The sequence below is a fragment of the Sorex fumeus genome, unplaced genomic scaffold (genome assembly GCF_029834395.1).
Source record: "Sorex fumeus unplaced genomic scaffold, SorFum_2.1 ptg000075l, whole genome shotgun sequence".
Taxonomy (NCBI): Eukaryota; Metazoa; Chordata; class Mammalia; order Eulipotyphla; family Soricidae; genus Sorex; species Sorex fumeus.
The window spans coordinates 21331021-21340214 of NW_026606132.1; the positions used below are offsets into that span (position 1 = coordinate 21331021).

General features: G+C 41.2%; 1 pseudogene; it reads left to right on the forward strand.

The window, feature by feature from the left end:
* Positions 1-1738: 1738 nt before the first annotated feature.
* Positions 1739-2377, forward strand: LOC130038366 (alpha-N-acetylgalactosaminide alpha-2,6-sialyltransferase 3-like; annotated as a pseudogene).
* Positions 2378-9194: the final 6817 nt, after the last annotated feature.

Here is a 9194-nt window from a genome sequence, read left to right on the forward strand (position 1 = left end):
ACGGGAATATGGATACTCTTGCTAATAACCTCCCATCTTTCTCAATCCAGTGAAGCAAATGAGAATTACAAGCTTCTAAAGTGAAGAATAAAAACTAGGGATACACTCAGAGGTATCCTTCTAAAATTATCCTTAGAAGGGCTAGAGAGATAATAGAGGGGTTAAAGTGCTTGCCTTGCTTGCAGCTGACCCTGTTTTAATCCCCAGAAATCATGTGGTCCCTGAACACTGCCAGGAGTGATCCCTAAGAATAAAGCCTGGGCAGAGTCTGGCAAACTCCCCGTGGCGTACCAAATATGCCAAATACCAGTAACAATGATGGGTCTCATTCTCCTAAAGAGCCTTGAATATAATCTCAGGGCTAGGATGAAGGAGACGTTACTGGGGCCTGCTCGAGGCAATCGACGAATAACGTTTTAGGTTGTTGGTCACAGTCACGGTCCTCCCGTTGTTCATCAATTTTCTTGAGTGGGCCCAGTAACGTCTCCATCGTGAGACTTTTTGTTACTGTGTTTGGCATATTGAATACGTCACGGCTTGCCAGGCTTTGCCGTGCGGGTGAGATACTCTCTGTAGCTTGCTGGGCTCTCCAAGAGGGGCAGAGGAATTGATCCTGGGTCAGCCAGGTTGGCGGCATGCAAGGCAAATGCCCTACTGCTGTTCTATCGCTCCAGGTTGCATAAGTTGTTATAATAGGTTAAAGTTTTTGATATCAATGTACACAATTTTTGTACCCCACCACCGGCAATGTGTCCACGACCCTCCACTAGTGTCCCATGTCACCTCCAGTGTGATCTTCTCCCCACCATCACCCTCCCCACGGCTTTATAATCTCAGTTTTATAACCCAAAACCAAGTATTGAACCAACATTGTTCAATACTGTTTCATCGTTTTGTTTCTCTGTATCTCACAGATAACTGAGACCATTTTCTGCTTGTGCTTCTCCCCCTGACTTGTTTCCCCTATGGAACAGGATACTTTCAGGTTCGTCCTGCTGCCATGAAGTGTGTGATTTCACCATTTCTTCTAGCTGCATAGCACCCCACTGTATATATGTCACTGTCACTGTCCTTCCATTGTTCATCGATTTTTTTTTTTGAGCTTGCCCAGTAATGTCTCCATCATGAGAATTGTTGTTACTGTGTTTGGCATATCGAATACATCACGGGTAGCTTGCCAGGCTTTGCCGTGCAACCGAGATACTCTCGGTAGCTTGCTGGGCTCTTGGAGAGGGGCAGAGGAATCTAACCTGGCTCGGCCGGGCCGGCTGCATGCAAGGCAAATGCCCTACCGCTGTGCTATCGCTCCAGCCTGTATATATGTATATACTTAAAATTTTACACATATTCACACTTAAATATATACACAATATATGACATTTGACACTTGACATCTCATTACTCATCGATTTGTTCGAGCGGGCGCCAGTAACATCTCCATCCATCCCTGTCACATGCTAGTGTAGCCCAATGGAGTCTGCTCGCTCCAGGAACACTCAGGGTCTTGACGAAGAAGTTTGACCATCTCATTGGTTGACAGCCAGGCAATCTTTTGACATCCTCGGCGGGAGGGGGCGGGGCCAGTGCTCTGCAGCTCACGCCGTGGTCCCCTTATTTGGCTCTGCGGGAATGTGGGCTGGAGTGGTCCTGCCCCGGTACCAGTCATCTGCCTGTCCCTGGGACTGCCTCTAACCCAGGTGTGCCCACTGCTTGGTGGCAGGAGGGCCAGTGGAGCGCCATGACCTGCATCCTCGGAGAAAGTCTGCAATTGCAGTGGGCTTTGTAGCAGCATTCCTCTTCCTGCTGGTTGTGCGCCTATTAAATGAAGTGAATTTCCCATTGCTACTAAACTGCTTTGGACAGCCTGGTGCAAAATGGATACCATTCTCCTACACGTACAGGCAGCACCTTTGAACACACTATGGATACATAAATGTGAGAATGCAAGAGCCTTTGCAATTGGACTGTGACCTTTGTGCCATAGTGTCAAATTCAGGTCAAATGATTGGTCAGAAGGTGGGCAATAAGATAGATCAATCCTCCTGCATTTGAAGAATGAACAACGCCCCCACCAAGGGCTATGAAGAAGATGTCGGTCACATGACTATGATTTGAGTTCTATCCCATACCAGCATTCCTCTTGCTGAAAAACCCTGATTACTTTTTCAAGGAGGCGAACACCACTCGATATGTTATTTGGGGTCCTTTTCGCAACATGAGGAAGGATGGCAATAGTTTACAACATGTTGAAAAAAATCATCGACGTCTACCCAAATGCTCAGATATATGTGACCACCAAGAAGCGTATGAGCTACTGTGATGGTGTTTTAAGAAGGAAACTGGGAAAGACAGGCCGCTTTCCGGATGCTCGGGCTGAGATTCATGCATGAGTGAAGCCCCACAGAACCAGGTAAGTGGAACTCTATGACACTGGACTCCAGGCTCAATGGGACCCTGAAACAGAGATCCTCTGCTTGCTCCCATCGATCTCCGGCGACCCAGAGTTTAAACCCAGAAGCCTCACCCTACCCTGCCCTGACTGCTTCCACCAATCTCCAGTGACCCGGGGATCACACTCAGAAGCCCCACCCTACCAGTACCAGATAAAATACCTAATTGGCAGACCTCCACTCCCTCCACTTCCTCCACTACCCAGCTGTTGCCATGCTCCAGGCCGCTTTCCGGACACATCATAAGACACTTAATACCCATATTCCAAGATTACCATGCCATATTTGATAAGGTTCAAATATGGTTTGAACCATGGGAACACCTGCAAAAGTTATTAGAGACAGCCCTAAAAGACTCTATCACTCTCAGAGAGCCTGGCAAGCTACCTAGAGTATTCTGCCCCCATGGCAGAGCCTGGTAAACTATCTGTGGCGTATCCAATATGCCAAAAACAGTAAGAAATACACAATATATACACACTTTAAATATTATACACTTAAATGTTTTAAGTATTTTAAAAATTTATGGCCACACCTGGTTACATTCAGGGGTCACTCCTGGTTCTGCACTCAGGAATTCCTCCTGGTGGTGCTCAGGGGACAATATAGGATACCCAGGATCAAACCTGGGTCAGCCACATGCAAGGCAAAATGCCTTTCCTGCTGCACTTCTCTCCAGCCCCAATTAGACAATTTTTTAATAATACTTATTCATCTATTGTTGAAGATCTGGGTTATTTCCATATCATGGGTATGGTTATTTCCATATTTGACATTCCCATGTCCATTGTACTTAATGTGAAATGGATATAGGAATGTATATAGGTTTTAAAAGTAGCGTTTTTGTAGGGTAGAAATCGTGAAGGGGAATTTCTGTGTCATAGGGGAGTTTTATTCTTCCCTTTTTGGAGGTCTCCATACCGCCATTCATAAGACGGAACTAGATAACATTCTCATCAACAAGGAATGAGGATTCCTTTGCACCACATACTTATCTGCACTGGCTTCTTCCAGTCTTCTTGACATATGCCATTGAAGAACTTTTAAGATTTACAGTGTGTGCGCACATGTGTATATGTGTGCATGTGTGTACATGTATGAACAAAACATGGTTGGAGAAAGAGACTAAAATAAAATGTGGAAAAACAAAAATGCATATTTGAAGAGAAACTCCTTAGTTCTAAGATCTAGAACCCTAAATATTTATGAGCAACAATAAAAAAGCTCTCTTGGAGCCCAAGTTAATATGATTAATCCATCTGATCAGACTACAAACTTCAAAGATTGCCTGCATAGTCACAGCAGGACTCATGTAATGAGGAAACAGCAAAGAAACATAAAAGTGTATATCCTGAAAATGATAAAATAGGCTAAATAAATGTGCCTAATCTTTATTATGAGAGAGAAAAGTCACAAGAAATGCATACTGCACAACTCAGATAAACAGGAAATTTTATAGAGAGATACCAGGAAAACAAAATTTGCATGGTCGATGGCTTTTAAAAGTACATATTATTGAATACCTCATTACTGAATTTTACTTTGGAGTTAAAATGCTATGCTTAACAAAATTATCTGTCCCTATGTATTTATTTAGAGTTTTAATGTCATTAAGAGTTCTCTGGTTTTTATCTTAAATCAAAAAAATTTATGTATGAGAAGAGCAGATTTATCCTACTAAACTATTTATATGCCTAATTTACATCATGTCATTTTTAAAAGTTATGAATTTTTTATGTTATGATTCCATAAAATATTTCTATAGGAATATACATTTGAAGCAGATGAAAGAATAAAAGTACAAACTTATAGGATATGCTTGGCTAAATGTCTCCTTACTGCTTATTCTAATATATATTTGCTGAGAAAATAACTGTTTTAATCAGAGCTTTCAAATCAATTAGCCTAAAATGGATTATAATTATACTATTTGTTGCTAAAATGCAAAAATCTAAAGCAATAAATCACACAAATCTCTATTACTTTTTAAATTGCTATTTTTTATTTAAAGCTAATTATTATTTCATTGCGCTTTCAAAATCCAAATCTTTATATTTAGTTATCCATATTTTATTCTAATGTTAAATCAATATAGTGAATTGCTCTGGTATATTTTTTCAAATGTTTTTGCTTGCCTTAAGTTTATATTTTTGTGGGTCTGAGTGATAGTACAGCGAGTAGGGCGCTTGCTTTGCACGTGGCCGACCTGGGTTCAATCCTCAGCATCCCATACGGTCCTCTGAGCATTGCTAGGAGTAATTCCTGAGTGGAAAGCCAGGAAAAATTAAAAAGTTGGGGTGCCACACACCCAGTGGTGTTCAGAGCTTGCTCCTAGCTTTTTGCGTAAGGGTCGATCCTGTTGGTGCTTGGGGGACCATTTGAGGATTTAACCCAGGTCAGCCTCTGGCAAGGCAGGAGTCCTACCTGCTGTACTAATTCTCTGGCTTTTTTCCTAGATTTTCCAATTAAATAATTATTTCCAATCCTTCTAGTATTAAAATAAAAACTGTTAAACATATTGATTTTTTTCTTTTGGCTATAGAGCCAGTCACATTGTCAATAGTTTATATGACTGTGTAATAAACCCCTATTGTTTTCTATAAAATCAAGTTGGCATTACTGCTTTTTTCTAAGGGTTATATAGTTTCAGAAACTTCAAAGGTTTTTGTTTTGCTGATTTTGTAGTTAGAAAATCCAGAGTTACATCTATCCTATGGATTCTGAGAAAAAGAAATGTGTTAATATGATTTCTTTCTATTTTTATCATCTTGATGCTTTCGGAAAGAGAACATGTCTCTCCATTGGTGATCAACCAATGTATTAAATTTTCTCTTTATCTTGAGACATTAAAAAAAACAATACCGTTCACAATAGCACCTCATAAAATCAAGTACCTCAGAATCAGCTTAACTGAAGAGGTGAAGGACCTATACAAGGAAAATTACAAAACACTACTTCAAGAAATAAAAGAGGACACTAGGAAATGTAGACACATCCCCTGTTCATGGATAGAGAGGATTACTATTATCAAAATGGCAATACTGCCAAGCACTATACAAATTTAATACAGTCCCTATCAGGATGCCGATGACATTTTTCAGAGAAATAGACAAAACACCCTTGAAATTCATATGGAACAATAAACCCCCACAAATAGCTAAAGAAATCCTTGAGAAAAAGAAGATGGGGGGGCATAACCGTCCCCAACTGCAAAGCAAAACTGTACTACAAAGCAGTTTAAAACAGCATGGTACTGGGCTAGAACCAGACTCGCAGAGCAGTGGAACACAGTTGAATATTCTTTCACAGACTTCCAAACATATGGCCACTTAATCTTTGACAAAGTAGCAAGAAATGGGAAGTGGAACAAGGAAAGCCTCTTCAACAAGTGGTGCTGGGAAAACTGGATAGCTACCTGCAAAAAATCAACTCTGACCCCTGTCTAATGCCAGGCACAAAAGTCAGATCAAAGTGGATTAAAAACCTCAATATCAGACCTGAATCCATAAAGTACATAGAGGAAAATGTAGGCAGAACCCTCCATGGCATTGACGCTAAAAACATCTTTAAAGATGAAACACCACTGACCAAACAAGTGGAAAACAATATAAACAAATGGGACTATATCAAACTAAGAAGCTTCTGCACCTCAAAAGAAACAGTGCCCAAAATACAGAAAGAGCCCACAGAATGGGAAAGAATGTTTACCCAATACCCACCTGATAAAGGATTAATATCTAGGATAAACAAAATACTAGTAGAATTATACAAGAAAAAACCTTCAACCCCATCAAAAATTGGGGAGAAGAAATGAACAGAAGCTTCCTCAAAAAAGATATACAAATGGTCAAAAGGCACATGAAAATTGCTCCACATTGCTAGTCATCAGGGAGATGCAAATATAAACAACAGTGAGATATCGTTTCACAACACAGAGACTGGCACACATTCAAAAGAACAAAACCAACCAGTGCTGGCGTGGATGTGGAGGAAAATGGACACTCACTGTGGGTGGGAATGCCAACTGGTCCAGGCTTTTTGGAAAACAATATGGACAGTCATTCAAAAACTACAAATCGAACTTCCATATGACCTCACATTACCACTTCTGGAAATATATCTCGAGAGTGCAAAAAAGCACGGTAGAAATGACATCTGTACCTAAATGTTCGTGCAGCACTGTTCACAATAGCCAAAACCTGAAAACAACCCAAGTGCCCGGGAACAGACGACTGGTTAAAGAAAATTTGGTACATCTACACAATGGAATACTATGCAGCTGTTAGGAGAGATGACGTCGTGAAATTTGCTTATAAGTGGATAGACATGGAGAGTATCATACTAAGTGAAATGAGTCAGAAAGAGAGGGGCAGATACAGTAGAACTGCACTCGTTTGTCGAGTACAAAATGACATGAGACTGACACCCAAGGACAGTAGATACAAGAGCCAGGAAGACTACTCCATAGTTGGAAGCATGCCTCATGAGAGGGTGGGGGGGAGAGGGGAAGAAGGCAGCTGGAACAGAGAAGGGATCACTAAGAAAATGAGCATTGGAGGAATTGGTCTGGATGAGAAATGTGTGCTGAAAGTAGATAAAGGAGCAAGCATGATAACCTCTCATTATCTGCATTGCAAATCATAATGCCTAAAAGTAGATAGAGAGTATGGGGAATACTGTATGTCATGGAGGAAGTAGGAGGGTGCGAAAGGGGGGATATACTGGGGAGATTGGTGGTGGGGAATGTGTACTGGTGGAGGGATGGGTGTTTAATCATTGTGTGATTGTAACTCAAACATGAAAGTTTGTAACTATATCTCATGGTGATTCAATAAAATAAATGGGCTGGAGCGATAGCACAGCGGTAGGGCGTTTGCCTTGCACGCAGCCAACATGGCCGACCCGAGTTCGATTCCTCCGCCCCTCTCAGAGAGCCCGGCAAGCTACCGAGAGTATCTCGCCCGCACGGTAGAGCCTGGCAAGCTCCCCGTGACGTATTCGATATGCCAAACACAGTAACAACAAAGTCTCCAATGGAGACATTACTGGGCCCGCTCGAGCAAATATATTAAAAATTTAAAAAAAGAAATCTTCAGCTGCCGGAGCTCTGCTCGGGGCGGGGAGGGAAACTCAACCCTCTATCTAACTTTTAGGCATTATGATTTGCTATGCAGATAATGAGAGATTATCATGCTTGCTCCTTTATCTACTTTCAGCACACATTTCTCATCCCGACCAATTCCTCCAATGCTCCAGAGCTCTGGCAGCCGAAGACCTCCAGAACCAGCCACAACCATGCTGAGACCACTCTCCACATGCATGAAGGTACCAGCAGAGGAACAAAGGCATGCGGGTCCTGAGGCTGAGATCTCCAAGCCTGCTCGGATCGGGGTTGAGTATCCTCCACCCAGATCCTCCATCTTCCAGTAGGCAGGGGGTCACACCCACCAACTGGCCCCTGGCACCGTGTAATCCCATCAACGGCCAAGACCCAGAGACTATAAAACTCAGCTCCCGGAAGCGACATCTTATTATCTCATTCTTACTTTGGACAACCTGGCAGGCTACCGAATGTAACCTGCCCACACGGCAGAGTCTGGTCAGCTCCCCGTGGTGTACCCAGTATGCCAAATACCAGTAACAATGATGGGTCTCATTCTCCTAACCCTGAAAGAGCCTCGAATATGGCACTTTAAAATCTCAGGGCTAAGACGAAGGAGACATTACTGGTGCCTGCTCGAGGCAACTGACGAACAACAGGATGATCATGATCGTGATCGTGAAAAAAGAAAAAAAATTTCCTTTATCTTTAACCAGATTTTCCCGCTGATTTATGTTTTGAATTACCTACTAAATATTCCTAGTGTAGTATATATCCCTATCATCTGTATGTAATGCTTATTCCCAGTTATCTTTTCTAATGTTTTAGCTCTTATTTTGTTTTTATATTCATTTACTATTTGAATTAATGAGCACTTTTAGAAAGCTCATGAAAACATAATGATATCACGGTTTCATTTCTATTTTTGATAATAATGTTTTCTAAACTTCCTTCAACATTAAGCATGTTAAGCAAACATCCATCTATTTTGTCAGCAATAAAAAACTCAAAATACTTTTACTATATCAAATAATTCCTATATTCTGATTCTTATTTACCTGTGACAAATTAATCTTTTAATGCACCACTGGATTTGATTACTAATATTTTCCTTAGGATTTGCTGGAGCAATAGCACAGCGGGTAGGGCATTTGCCTTGCACACAGCCAACATGGCCGACCCGAGTTCGATTCCTCTGCCCCTCTCGGAGAGCCCGGCAAGCTACCGAGAGTATTCGATATGCCAGACACAGTAATAACAAAGTCTCCAATGGAGACGTTACTGGGCCCGCTCGAGCAAATCGACGATCAACGGGAGGGCCTTTACTTTACTTTACTTTTGTATTTTAATATCTTCTTGGATGTACTTACGTCCCAGAGATTCACCAATTCCTAAAACTATTGGCAGCTCACAATTTCTGTTTTGAAACAAATTAGACATTACTGGTTTTAATAAAGTTTTAAATATTTAAAATAATTATGAAATAAAGATGCCTGGGGAATTAATTCAAGATGAGGGAAGTAATTCAAATGAAACATTGTCTCATATTCTATGGAAACATTCTCCAATATCTTGGGTGTACTTTAGAACAAAAATAACATTTTAATTACATATTTCATCATTTTATTAAGTTTTTTTCCAAA